General features: G+C 44.7%; 1 long non-coding RNA gene across 2 annotated transcripts in view; it reads right to left on the bottom strand.

The window, feature by feature from the left end:
• Positions 1–962: 962 nt before the first annotated feature.
• LOC128135233 (uncharacterized) overlaps positions 963–14,168 on the bottom strand; it is a 33,675-nt gene continuing 20,469 nt past the window's right edge. For both annotated transcript variants that reach the window (XR_008233015.1, XR_008233016.1), the window contains exon 3: positions 963–1,384. This is a non-coding gene — a long non-coding RNA (uncharacterized LOC128135233). The remainder of the gene's footprint in view (positions 1,385–14,168) is intronic.

A 14,168-nucleotide genomic window follows, 5' to 3' on the forward strand; every position in this document is an offset into this window, starting at 1 on the left:
CAGAATGACCTCAGTCTGAAGTTTCCTTCTTGCCTGTTTTCTGGAGTAAGAATCTAAATGTTGTTTGAAAAAGCTGCCCCTTTTTAATGAGGAGTTCACTTTATAAATAAAAGGTTGTATCCATTTTCTTTTACCAAATTAGTCATCTTTTGACTATTTCATCTGCTTCTAGATCATGTAGTAATAAGGAATAAAGGCACTTTATGGACCTGATTTTCCAAACACTTACCTCACTGTACACCAGAAGTAACTCCCCTGTAGTCGTTAGGTCTGATTTCTCTCATACTTCATTCTTGCCTGGCTTCCAAAAAATGGGGGCGTGGGGAGGGGGGGGACCTGGGCTGGGCAGCTCTTCCGTCCCTCTCCTTCTCAGGGTGCTTTAAGCTGTGGCTTACAACAGTGTTGCCATCCTCTGGGATCACACCGATGGAAAACGGCACCACGCATAAGGAGCCCCAAGCCTTGGAGAGTCCCTTTTTTCACTTATGTACATGTTTTACCATTATATTAAGTCTTGTCGTGAAGAAAAAAAAAACTCTGCACATTGAAATTGGCCCTAGTTTGGTCTCTAATCTTTTGTGTTCACAGTTGTTAAAGAAAGCAGGTTGAGTCTTCACAAAAATGTTAGTTTGCTGGGAAAAAAAAGGCACAGTGAAGTGACACTTTGATTATAATTAAAAACTTTTCAGTTGATTTAACAGTTCACTTTAGGCATTTTTTGAGCTGTGGAAATAGCAGTGCTTTTAAGATAATGAACATTGTATGATTGCTAATGAAATCCACATATGCATACATACATATACACACGCATATATATGCGGTGTTTACACTATGCATTTATCCATCTACATACATACTTATATGCTCCTCTTAGGTTTACTTAAAAAGAAATCAAATGGGAGGGAAAGCACATTTTTCAAATGTGGCTCTAATTGTCTTTTGTGCGTGTTCTATAGATCATTACTGACTGTTTACAAACCCAGCTTGGAATGGCTTTACGGTAATAGAGAGGGTAACATATCTTCATTGTTTATAAAATGACAGCTCCTAATGGACCATATTAGCTTTAACACAAACTATTAAATCCTTTTCATTAAATTATTCTGCGCTCTATTTTGGAATCTTGTTAGCTCTGGGAAGTAGGTGCAAACTCCTAAGGAAACATGAGCACACATTGAGACTATTATAGATAATGTTTATTAAATAAGCCTCTGAGGATGTTTTTCTTGGGTTGCTCTCAAGCATTTTGAAGGAGTCATGTTCCATGTTTGAGGTCCCATGTTTCTTCCTCTTAAACTATGAGCAGCTGTAGCACATGACCTACTTCTGTAGAACCCTGTAATGATTTCCTTCCTTCAGTGGCTTCAGGAGTCCCTCTTCTGCCCTGTGAAAAAAGGGACAAATATTTTAATCCAAGCAAAATGCTAAAGCAGGTTTTGTTGGTTTCAGGGAAGAAACTCAATACAGCTACATCACTGAGCGTAGGCCTCAAATTGGAACCATCTGGCCTGCAGAAGCACCATGAGATCTTTGGGGAAGGCATGGATATTTTTGCCTTGGGCTGTAACTCATACACCTGCAGAATGGGTAGACATGTTGGCAGACAAGCTGGGCGCGTACAGCAATACAAGCCTTCTCTCACAGCGCTGTGCAGTGCCGGAGTTTGGAAATTACCCTGACGTGTTTAATAAATGCAATCACTGTACTGCATGCTCTCTGGATAGCAAATATTCGGCTGTACTTGCTGTTAAGTTAATTCAGACAGGTCTGCACTCCAAGGCCCATGTCTTTTCGCCCTTCTCACACAGGCAGCCCCCTTGAAGGCAAAATAAGGACAAGGGAAGGAAGATGGTAAGCACAAAAACATGCATTACATCTTAAGGCTGCCTCTTGCAGGAGGTAGCCTCATGTGATATTCATGTGAACTGGATTAGATTGAGAAGTGATTCTTGTTGGTAAATATTACAGCTCTTTGAGAACACAGAAAGGTAAAAGAACGCAGGTGTCAGTGCAATCTAAAATAATCCGTCCCTCTCGGTGGGAGGTTTGTAAAATCTCTAGGCTGGATGCAGAAAGAAAGAGAAGCCACATGCAGACTCCGAAGGTCGTGACTTGAGAAACTGTCAGAAAGAGGCGGTGTCCGAGCCCAGCCAGAAAATGAAAATGCACACCACAGAAGCAGGAGGACATACATCCTTTGACTGGAATGTTATTAAACAATTAGGATCACAGGTTTTCCCGGAGCTCCGCGCAGCACCCGGCTTTCTGCCTGCAGCCTGGCGGATGGCAGAGCAAAAGACCAGAACGTGACATTTGCACCTTTGTGATCTGTAGTTGCAAATGCTATTTTGCACCTGCAAATTTGTGCCCTGACCCTACGGGCGCTTTTCAGACAAAACTCCCAGCGGTCCCTCGGGGCTAAAAGGTTAAGGCCCACATAGTTGGACATCAATACCGTGTTATTCTCCTTTCAGCGATGTAACGTACGTGGCATCCTAGGCAGAATTTCTGATGGCGGGTTAGAAAGTGTCGCTGCTTGCATCATGCTGCAGATACGCTGGAGGGGAACAGGCTTTCCCCAGCCTTCTCCCTCCGCCTAGAAATCACACTGACTGTATCAGTCTTTCCATTGGGAAAGTTTACACCCTGAATCTCAATCTGTACTTTCCCATACTCCCAAAGAAGTCCAAAGAGAACATTTTGGCCCAACTCTGCTTTCAGTTTACTCTATATTGCTAGCATCTGGATTCACGTATGTGGGCTATCCCAACCCTGAGCCAGGGAATAAAATAGACAGAATGTGCGCAAGATCGCAGTCTAGTCCTGTGAGACGCAGTATCCTCAGCACTGCTGGCTCCTGTTGTCTTCTCTTTAGGAGGTGCTGAAGTGTTTTCAGATCCAGATCCTCAAGACGACTTTCTAATTGTTTCACTGAGAGCTAGACTGGGGTAGGGATAAAGGAAGACTACGTACAGTGTGTGAAAAATCAGATGCAAAGTCTCTAGCTCTCCTCTCTTGCACCCCTCTGTAAATGAGAAGCAGCTCTACAGAAGCCAGGGTAAAATGGATGATGGAGAGAGCAAAAGCAAAATTTTTTTTCTGAGGTCTATAGAGACATTATGGAGATTTTGTGGACAGTCAATTAAATATAACAGGAATAAAGGTGGAGCTATCTCAAAGGATAGCGCTCTGAAATGGCCTCCTTAGTTCCCAGCTCAGTCCTGCCTGATTTTGGAAAGGAAACCTGACTTTAGGTACTGACACATAGGAACGATGGGATACAGTATGTGTTGCCGGAGACAAACTTCCTTCTGCAGTCGTATTTGATTTGCTTTTGCTTTTCACCACACCATGGTTCACCTTGCCTCGCAGCAGCTCCTCACTGCTGTCCATGCAGCCAAGGTAGCTTTGCCTAATACACAGCTCCAACAGTTTCCAGCACTGTTTCAGCAACAAGATGAGAGTTAATGAGGCTCAACACACTTCCTACCAAACTTTATGGGGAAAACCCCTTGAGTGAGAGCAGGAAATCCATCTTGTAGGAATTACAATGTGGTCTCAGTTCCTCAACTAGAAACTGAAGAGAATATTGATATTTTTCAAAATATCAAATACTAAATGTGGGGGTTCCCCAGCCAAATTTCCCTTTGGTTCAACGGGGCAATTTTTCATTTCAGCATCGTTTAGATTTCTGAAATAATTTATTATATACTTCAAGAATATTGAAAATTTCCTGAAGCCAGATTCTGCTACCTCTATTTACACAGGCTGTGCATAGGCAATCCCGCTGCTGCTAGGAAAACAAGTGCTATTTGCTATGAAGGAGGGTGGGCAGAATCAGACCCTTCCTAAAAGCCTTCTGAAAGATGGGGAAACGCAAAAGGGCCCAGGTTTCAACAAGTGCATTTTGACAAATAACTAAACCGCCTTGTGATCCCAACCAGCAAACCAGGGAGGCTTGCCACAGCCTTGCCGAATGCCTTTAACAAACAGAAATTCCTCCATCGCATTCTGGGAATAACAGCAAAAAAAGAAGGAAACCTTTATGAGGGGAAAGCAAATGCAGCTGTGAACCTGGGAGGCCAGGTAAAAGGATATGCAAGCACATAAAGAGAAAAGTACTTTCCCTTAGCAAGTTTTTTCAGTCTTCTGGCTCTTCCCACTCTCCCCACCCCAGTCCCAGGGGTGATGGTCCTTGCAGCACACTTTTCCAGACACACACCAAACCTGACGCATGGGATGCAGCCACAAGCCAAATGTCTGCTTCCAGATGTGCCTGCCGGCCCCAGCGGAGCTGCTCCCCCACCCCACAGCCCGCGACCCCAGGCTGGCAGCTAAACTTTCCTGGGGTACCCAACAAATAAGTGATTGCCCAAATCCTGATCCTTCCTTAGCTCTGCCCCTGCTCTGGTTTCTAACAAACACCGGAGAGATGTTCCCTGCCTCCATCATGTTTCACAGTGCCGACTGTCCCCTCCCTGTCCAGACACGGGTGTTTTTTTCCGTGGAAACCACGGTACGGGACAGGAGAAGGAGGATCCATTTTAGACACAGGTCCCATCCCTGCACAGGGCCAGGATGTGGCCAGAAGGTGCATCCGAATCCAGAAGCCAGTGAGCACTCTGGGGCCCCATGATTTAGATGTCATTCAAGTGCTGCTAGAGGAGTCATGCGTATGCAGTTTACAGAAACGGAGCTTTTTTATGAGATACTTTTCCCTTTCCATCAGTAAAGGCAATAGAGAGCTCTTTCTCCTCCGGAGCTTCAGGCCGTGGAGTTCATTTTGAAATGCGCACAGTCTTTCAAGATTGACGGAGTTCCAGCTATTGATTTTCTTGACTTGTTCATAAGTTAATATTTACCATAAACATCTTGATGAGAAAATTTAAAAAAAAAAAAGACATTTTCAAAGCAGCAGAAGCTGGGGAGATAATGAACCAGACACAACTTTAAACAAGGTATTTTAAAAAGCATTAAACCTCCCTTCCCTTTTTTTAATTAGTGAAAAAGAAAATATGAAAAAAAACCAAAACCAAAAACCAGAAGGGTGATAAGCAGCTTTTATTGTTGAGTTCATTACTGTGATTATTTTGGGAGAGAAGACATTTTTCTCTTAATTCATGAGCCAGAAATGAGCTCTTTGGAGGCTGTAGTAAAAAGATCTCCTTAAAAATGACTGTGAAAAGATGACTTTGCTAGAAAATTCCAGCTGGTTCAGCCATATCCAGATGCCTGAGAAGCTTGATTATGGCTCGACTAACTCTCGGCTGCCCTCATCAAAGCACTGCCAAGATCGAGATCTCCCAGGAGCTAGCATCCCACCCGCAGTGGCACAGCAAGAGGAGGATGCGACGGGCTGGAGCACCATAAGCAAAGGCAGGGGTTTCGGCTGTGACCAAGGGCTGTGTCGCAGCAGCCCAGCCGGTTGTTAACGTGGGGGGGGACCGGATCGCTCCCCTCCAGCCCGCAGAAATGAGGGCAGAGCTTGCAGCCCCAACGCAGGTTTGGCTAGTCTGCTGGCCGGGGGTCCCGCGCTCGTTTGTCACCACGCTGTCCTGAAAATGGCAGCGAACGTAACTCTCCCCCTTCCCCTCTCCCCAGCCCCGTGCTGGGGAGAGCTGCCGACAAGCTCACCGACAGCGAGGGCAACGCATGAAAGAAAACACACAGCCGACAGAAAAAACGAAACGCACATGGCGGGGAATAATATTTCATTTGTGCGGTAGCGGCCCTGCGCGAGCAGTGTAAATAAAGCAGGTTACTGAGACGTGAATATACCACTGTTTATAAATACTAGCCCTTCTGCCCGGAGACGTGCGTGAGGAGAGCTGGACACTCGTGAGGTCACCCCGCCACATTTTATGATTTACATAAATCATGTCAACACCGCTAGCAGGAGCGGCGGGTGAATGGGGCTGCATGAAGCGAGCCATTCAGCCTCCTGTCACAGGTCTTAAAACAGGTAGAAGCTGTTAACGGGCCCACCAAATCTCTTAAAATGCAGAGGGGATGAGGGATAATCCAGCTGGGGAAGCAAGGCATGCACCCGCCCCGCGCGCCTCAGCCGACAGAGGCCTTCCCAGGCTCTGAGGAGCAGAAAGCCAGCCAAAAAGCGGGCGCTGGTGAAGCCCAGGAGCTAAACTTGTTATTAATGTTCACCTTCACAGAGGGTAGTGTGTCCCACTAAGCAACCACTCTTATGAAGAAAATGCCTGAGCCGCCTGGTGAAGGTGAAGAAAATGCCCCATGGCTGCTGCGTGCAGGACCCTTCCCTTATTTACCAAGCGCATGGAAAATTTCATTTTTTTTCCAGAGGAATCAATATTCTGGGACTAAACGGAAGCCCCTCGGTAGGTTTGCCTTGCATTCAAGTGCCTGTGGTTTGGGGGCCAGAGAGGAAGGCAGAGCGGGGACAGACGCAGGAGAGCGGTGCGCAGCTTCCCACGAATTTCCTTACGACTCCCTGGGAGCTCCATGTCTAACCAGGATCACGCAATACAAGGTCAAAGCTGCAGCTAAGGATAAAAGTGGCAGAGAGAAACAGTTTTCCTTTTCCTTGCCACTTTGCAGTCATGTATCACTATGGGGTTGTCCTAATTTCAGAGGACAGTAGTCCCTTTTGGTCCAATTTACCCAGCTCTGGAGACAGATGATGCCATCAGGGTGGGTGCCTGAAACATTGAGGATCTGGCTCGCAGTCTTTAACTCTGCCCAAATTTCAGCTCTAATAACATGTAATTATGTAAAATAATTGTAAAAATTACAATTACACATGAATTGTGTATAATTATGCAAAAGAAATGTAAAAAATATAAAAGCAGTACAAAATCTTTATGATACATTGCTGGTATATGGACATGTACTATTCACTACTCTTAAATGCAAGTTGATTTAGAAGTATTACTTTGACCATAAATCAACCGTGTTCTGTGTGATTCCTGTTGATCTACAGCTGTGACATGTTCTCAGAGAAGAACAGATGTAAATATTAGAGAAAATTGGGAAGTGTTCTGGGAAATGTTTTTCACTGGAAAATGTAGATTTGTCAAAATCAAAGCCTTAGGGAGGAGAGGGCATTTTTTTATGAATATGCCATATTCAAATACAATTGGAAAATGTTTTTAAAAATGATCAAAATATCCTCTTTCTATACTTTGAAAAGAACGGATGTAATTTTTAGACTGAAAGTAAGCTTCTGTTTTGAAATCTAAGTAAATTTACACCAAAAACATGGGAAAAAAAGAACCTTAAGTCAAAACACTTCAAAGCTTACCAAAGACCAACATTTCAGAACTAACTTCTTTTTGATCTGAACTAAATTTTTGTATTTTATTCTTTATATTCATTTTTTTTTTTCAAGATTTGCAGGTTTGGGGCCAACCTGAAACAGGAAAAGTTCTTGCAGTTATGCAAAATATGATAAGAGCAGAAAACCATTTTCTTTCACCTCTGCTGATCTGTAAAAATGTGTTTTCAGCAGACCACAGACAGATCATGCAAGCTTTAGTATCTTCTCCAGAGAAGCTTCACCAAGTTGGAAGTGGGGGGGATTTCAGTCCTTCAGCCCCAGACCTCTCCACCCTGGGGGCCAGCAGATAATACCTGCTCTGCTTCCCCAGCCTCATTTTGGACCCCAGGGAAAGCTTTTTTCCCAAAGGAGAAATGCAGAGGTGCCCTGCAGCTGGTGCTTTGCCCCTCTACGTAGAGGTGGCACCGCAGTGGGATCCCTCCCTTGCACGGGGGGTGACTTCTGCGTCCCAGTCCGGTCAAGGTCACAGCTTGGAGAAGCAGGTACCTGCTACTTGAAATGAAGCCCTGACTAAAAAACAAAAGATTTGTTTCTTGATACTGTGCCTTCCTGACGGTGACTTCTTTTCAGGGGCAATTAAATGCTAAGCATCGGTCTGTTAAATTTAGTGGCAATTTCAGTTGTAGGCGGCATCAAGTCAAGGACAATTTCAATTTCAGGGCAGCTTTTATTTCATGTTTTGAAACTGAGAGTGCTTTCTATTTAAGAGCAGCTTTTGTTTGAAATAATATAGCCTAGCCTGTTTCTCTGTGGCCCTGATCCTGCACCTCAGAAAGGACCTCACTCACAGCCAGAATCCTACTGAAAATCAGGTGTTTTCAGCAGGCAGACTGAAGTGCCCTAAGCACAGGCTGGGATTTCCTGTGCATGCCTGTCTCAGTGTGGGAAGGGTTATTAGGAGCCAGGGTTTTCTCCCTCAAAGCCCCCCAGCCCAAAGCCATTGGTGAGATCCTTCAGGAGAAGAGTCATCTGCAGGATTCGACTTCGGATGCAAACCTAGATCAGAGCTCTGGCAGTTTGCAAAGGCATTTTTTTCAGGCATGTCATTTGCTTCCCTGTGGGAGTGGGTGTCCGTACGTGCCTGTATAGCCGTACTTCATCTCTCTACGGGCAAGAGCTTCCCTGAGCTGCCTTCCTTAAGACTCAGGTTTTATATTACCAGGTAAATTTCCTTTCAGCTTTATTTGCATGGAGCAAGAGTGACATTCTGTGGCCAGTTAGATTTATGGCACCATTCTCTCGCTTTCTTTTTTCCCCTCCCATAAATACCTCAGGGTATAAGCCATCCTCTGATAGTCTTTTGTTTTGTTTGTGGCTTCTATCACGCTTTGTGAGAAATAAAAATAGAGGAATTCTCAAACACATTTCTGTGGCATAAAATCCTTAGGGACTGCTTTACCACGAATTCCTGACAAATTCAGATGTCTATGTACTGATTATTATTTTATGAGAGCAATGCCTGATCGTAATGTAAGTAACCAGAAGCACGAAGAGACTATGACACGTTCCTCAGGCTCTGCTCTAGCTGGCTCAGCTCGTTGCACTTGGAAGGGATGAGGAAGCCATGTTCCAAAACCCCATAAAAAAATAAAGTGGAGTGCTGTTTAAAACAAAGCAGTGGGCTTTTTAGGCACTTACGTGCTCCAGATAATACACCAATGACACTAAATTGAACTCATTTAGCTGTAAACATGATATTACATTTGACAGTTTCCAGTGGTAAAACACCAGACAGTCCATGCTGAGGAGAAAAGAAACAATACACAAGGAGCAAAGCCCGTCACAAGAGTAGCCACAAAAGGGCCAACGGGGGAAAAAAATACCCAACAAAATCCCAGCATTTTTCAGTGGTTGGGAGTCATAACTCAGCTTAGGCACACATGGTACTAAAAGGAACCTGCCCAGTTTAAACAGCGGAGAGCAGGCGCTGGAGTTTATGTTGTTCCCCTGTTTATTAAAAACGGATGGGAGCACTTGACAGAAAAATCAAACTTCTGGTCATGGCTCATTAATCTCTGTTGTATCTGTCAGATATGTGTGTCTAGAGTTTCAACAAGGCTCTAGAATTGAGATTACTGCTGAGCTCTGTTGTTTTCTCTAATTTTGAATGAGGGGAAATGCTGCCAATCACCCTAGGCGAGAGGGGAGCACGGGGCCATTGCCATAGCCCTTTGCAGCGGGCATCTCCCTGCCCCGTGGTTTGGATCTGATTTCAGAGGCAGTGACACCTCTCTCCCTTTCTCACCACAACCTGAGTTTTGGCTGGCTGCCTCCCCTCTCTCTCCCCTGCAAACCAGACTCATCGCTCGCCACCAAAGCGCGTGCCCATCAGTGTTAAGGTGATGACGAGGGCGATCTGCGGTGGCGGTGGATGCTCCTTCATCCCTGGATTCTGCTCTCACACACAAAAGTGTTAATCGCATTAATCTGCTGAAGACAGTGGAGCTCCTCCAGTGTAAAACCAGGGTAAGTGATGGGCTCAGCAGGCCTAGAGTGGGCTCAGCAGGACTGAGACGAATATGGTATGAAACAATTAGCTGCAGATGGTATAGGAATCTCGTTTTCTGGAAATACAGATTTTGCCTGGAGATCTTTCTATATATATTGGATTTGTCAAACTGATAATGACTTGAACATTTGGAGAGAGAGGATAACCCACCGCAGGGCCAGATGCAGCTGTGATGGGGAGGATGGAGGACGTATATTAGCCCCGAAACGTGGCTGTCTCCCCATCACATTGCCACGTCAATCCATGGTGCTGGGAGGATGGATGAGGCCCTGAGCAGAGCAGGGCAGGGGAGCTCGCCCGCTGCCTCCCCTTATGCCATTACTTTCCTTACTTGCTTTGGACATTGCTCATTTCATTTGCTCATTCTTTTCTTCCCCCCATTCTTCCTTTTTTAATTATCAGTGATGCTGTTTCCAGAGCTAGCAAAACTGCCAGGCACTTCGAGGATGAGGCACAACATTTAGCTGCTGCTTCACTTGAGTGCAAAACAGAGGCAGTTGTGAGTAGAGGTTTCCAGCTCCGTCAGCCAGAGGACAGGCTGGGGACTCCTTTCAATCCTGATACTGCTAGCAAGGGTTCTTCTTCAGGCACAAACAGTGGATTCATGCAGCACAAATATAGACACAGACAGAAAAATAACAAAGAAGATCTGATGTTTTACAACTGCAGGTACACCACAGGCAGGCAATCTGACCCTCAGTGCTCACAAACTGTAAATGGCAATGGCGGGATCATGTAAACGGCGCGTTTGCCAGCTCCCTTCTCAATGAAACACATGGAGTTTCCCTCGAGGGGATGTCTCTCCTGCCTGCCAAAGTCTGTCCTCAAGATCAGCCTTGCCCGCTGCGCCAACTGTAGGCTTGCAGGCATGGCTGCTGCGTGGTGCTTCAGATCATATGGAAAGCCATATTCCTGGGGATGCCCAGGCATGCCGGAGAGCCCGCCTGCACAGCAGGCAGCTGGACCGTGAGCAGGCAGCAGGCAAATGGCAAAAAGCGGAGCTTCCCCTTCTCTGTGCTGCAGCTTGCTGTTTCTGAGAAGCACAGGCATAGCCCTGCATTTCAACCGCAGCAGAGCTTGCCCACACAGAACACTTCCCAAGACCATTTTGAAGACCAGATTTATAAAAAGTTTGACCTATTAAGAAACAGTATGTCCTATTAGATCTTAATGGACAGGGTGAATCCAGCTGCCCGCTAATCTACCTGCAATGTGGTGGACTCTTCTAATCCAAAGAGTAAATTCCCATTGTCATAATGTTAGCTCCTATCGCTTAGAATATTTTTGCAGTGGGGTTTTAGGAATCTGGATTATTGGGCCTCTTGATCTGTTCGTTCTTACAGACATGTGAGAGCTATACTAGCAGGTATAATTTGCTGTTGCTCAGAGAAGCCTGTGCAGCTATATATATATTTGCAGCATTTCTGAAGCTTCTCTGTATTTAACACTTAATTTTTTTCAATAAAGCGTAAGTGACGTAGGAGCCATTTTCAACAGTCACATCAGCACTTAAGCCCAGATCCTTTAAGCTATTCAAGTGCTTAGATATATATACCTCAGTGGAAGTGCTTCAGACACATCGGCGGGTTAGATGAGTAGCTTCCACTGAAATCTGCCCCCAGTTCCAGCTTCCCCTCAGTTGCTTAAGTTGTTCCTTTGGGATTTAGATACTGAGATGACAGGTACCTAAGATACACAATAGCTGGATGACATGCATAACGTAAAGATGGGTGTTTGAACACTGTGAGATGCAGGATCATCCTTAGCTGAGTGACAGCTCAGGAAAAGGCCATGTGGCCCTCCTAGGCATCTCCTGGCCACCGATAGCCCTGGAGTAAAATTGTCAGGCGGTAAGTGCTGACAGGGGCCCTTGAGGGTGTGAAATTTCTTATGCTGATACAGAAGGCATGGCACAGGGAAAACCTCCACACTAGTCAGCTTTTTGGGAGCCGAGCCGTAGCAGTGAGTCTCTCAACAGAGAGCACCGCCGGTCAGCTTGGACATAACTGGGAGCGGAGAAGGGACCCACACACCAACCTGACAGAAATACAGGTTTGTTTCATTGAAATAGAGTGGGGGCATTTTTAATGGTGTGGTTTAACCCCAGCCAGCAGCTAAGCATCACGCAGCCGGTTGCTCACTCCCCCCACACCCAGTGGGATGGAAGAGAGAATTGGGAAAAAAGTAAAACTCGTGGGCTGAGATAAAGACAGTTTAATAGGACAGAAAGGAAGAAAATAATAATAATGATAATAATAATAATAATGATAATAGCAATAACAATAATAGTAATAATATTATAATAATAAAACAATAATGACAATAATAATAGTAAAAGAACTGGAATATACAAAACAAGTGATCCACAAAGCAATTGCTCACCACACACTGACTGATGCCCAGCCAGTCCCCGAGCAGCGATCTCCACCCCCGCTCCTGACCAACTCCACCCAGTTTATATACTGGGCATGACGACACAGGGTATGGAATACCCCTTTGGCCAGTCTGGGTCAGCTGTCCTGCCTGTGTCCCCTCCCAAATTCTTGTGCCCCTCCAGCCTTCTTGCCGGCTTAGTATAAACACTACGTAGCAAGAACTAAAAACATCAGTGTGTTATTAACATTCTTCTCATACTAAATCCAAAACATAACACTATACCAGCTACTAGAAAGAAAATTAACTTTAGCCCAGCCAAAACCAGGACAAATGGCAACCTGTGAGGGAGCTGGACTCTATCCTCCAAAAAGCTGATGCAACTGCTGCCAGGCAGGCAATAGCTGAGCAGCCTCGTTAGGCTGTATCACTTCCTAACTCTGCGCATCGGTCAAAGCCACAAACTATGAACCCAGGATTTGCTGTCTTCTTCCATTCTTTTGGGTGCTAGCTTTTTTCCAGGAGACACAGAGAAACCTGAGGTTACAGACCTGCTCTAACTCTACTCCTATCTCCAGGACACAGAAGATAGAGGAGACCTTGGTGTCCCTTACTGCATGCTGTGGCAGCAGCACTCCCTTTCTTCTCAAAAAGACTGTGTCTCCCTGGAGAGAACCACAGAATCATAGAATGGTTTGGGTTGGAAGGGTCCTTTAAAGGTCATCTACTCCAACCCCCTTGCAATGAGAAGCCAGGAAGTTCCCTTGGGTGATGCCATTTGGTGCTGCTGTGTACCACGAATACCATTTTTAAGCAGCCACCATGTCCTTTGCCTTCACGGTTTCCTTTCTGCTCTCTATTGCTAGTAATTTTTTTGCACGCATTTGTTACTTGAACAGAATAAAATGTTGTTTTCAAGTGTGTAAATACACAAAAAAAAGTTACTGGTAGTTTGCTGGGCAGGTTAGTGGAAAGCAATTACGAATGTTTTTATGCTTAGCAAAATATGGCTGAAGATGTTATCTGCTTTGAACTGCAAAACCAGAAAGTACTACAAACCCTTTTGTTATATGAGACAATGCGTCACTGAATAAAGAATCTTTTTATGAAGGGAAAGCTAAAAAAACCCAGTGATATTATATTCAGTTACAATGAAACTGCAGCCTTTCCCTCTGCATCTCTGCTTCTACCATCAGCCATACAAAGCCCTTCTTCTTACCACAGAATATATCAACTGCAGGTCTCCAGTTAACTCATGTGTGAAATGTGCTTGATACCAAATGAATGGATGATCATAAAAACAGCGTTCCTTTTTCCTGGAAACAAAAACCAGTGGTGATACGTATTGCTTCTGTTTTCAGCCAAAGACTATAGTACCAGATGGCTAACACAACCGTAACAGCTAGCTGCATCTGGATTAAAAAGTTTGGATGGTGTGAGCTAATCTTTAAAAAATGCCAGATAACTTTTATCCCTTTAAATCATGTTACTGCTCAGTGTATTTCCTGCTCACAAGATCCTAGGACTGTTCAAACATGCCTTAGACATGTTCATTAAGCATCACTGAACTGAACGAAAGGCTAGTAACTATCTTTGTCAAGTCAGAGGTCAGCTTTTGGGATATGATCCAAGATCCACTGAAGGCAAGGAAAGATGTCTCACTGATGTCTGTGGCCTTTGAACTAGGAGCCTTGTGGTTATTTCCCCTTGTCCGCATCTATTATGGCTGCAAATGAAACTTATACTGGTTAAGGAAAAGAACAGAGAAGACAACTTGTCTCTTTGAATAAAATGACTTGGCTTTTCATACTTAAATGTACTTTTTCGCATGAAAGCAAAGATGTTTGGGTAACAATGTTTGGCTAGCTATGTAACCTGAATACTGAACAGACGGAGAAGAAATACATCTTTTTGCTCTATATGACTATGAGATACCTGAAACAATAATTTGTAGGGAGGTCCTGGGCTTAGCTACAG

The sequence above is a fragment of the Harpia harpyja genome, chromosome 22, assembly GCF_026419915.1.
Source record: "Harpia harpyja isolate bHarHar1 chromosome 22, bHarHar1 primary haplotype, whole genome shotgun sequence".
NCBI classification, from domain to species: domain Eukaryota; kingdom Metazoa; phylum Chordata; class Aves; order Accipitriformes; family Accipitridae; genus Harpia; species Harpia harpyja.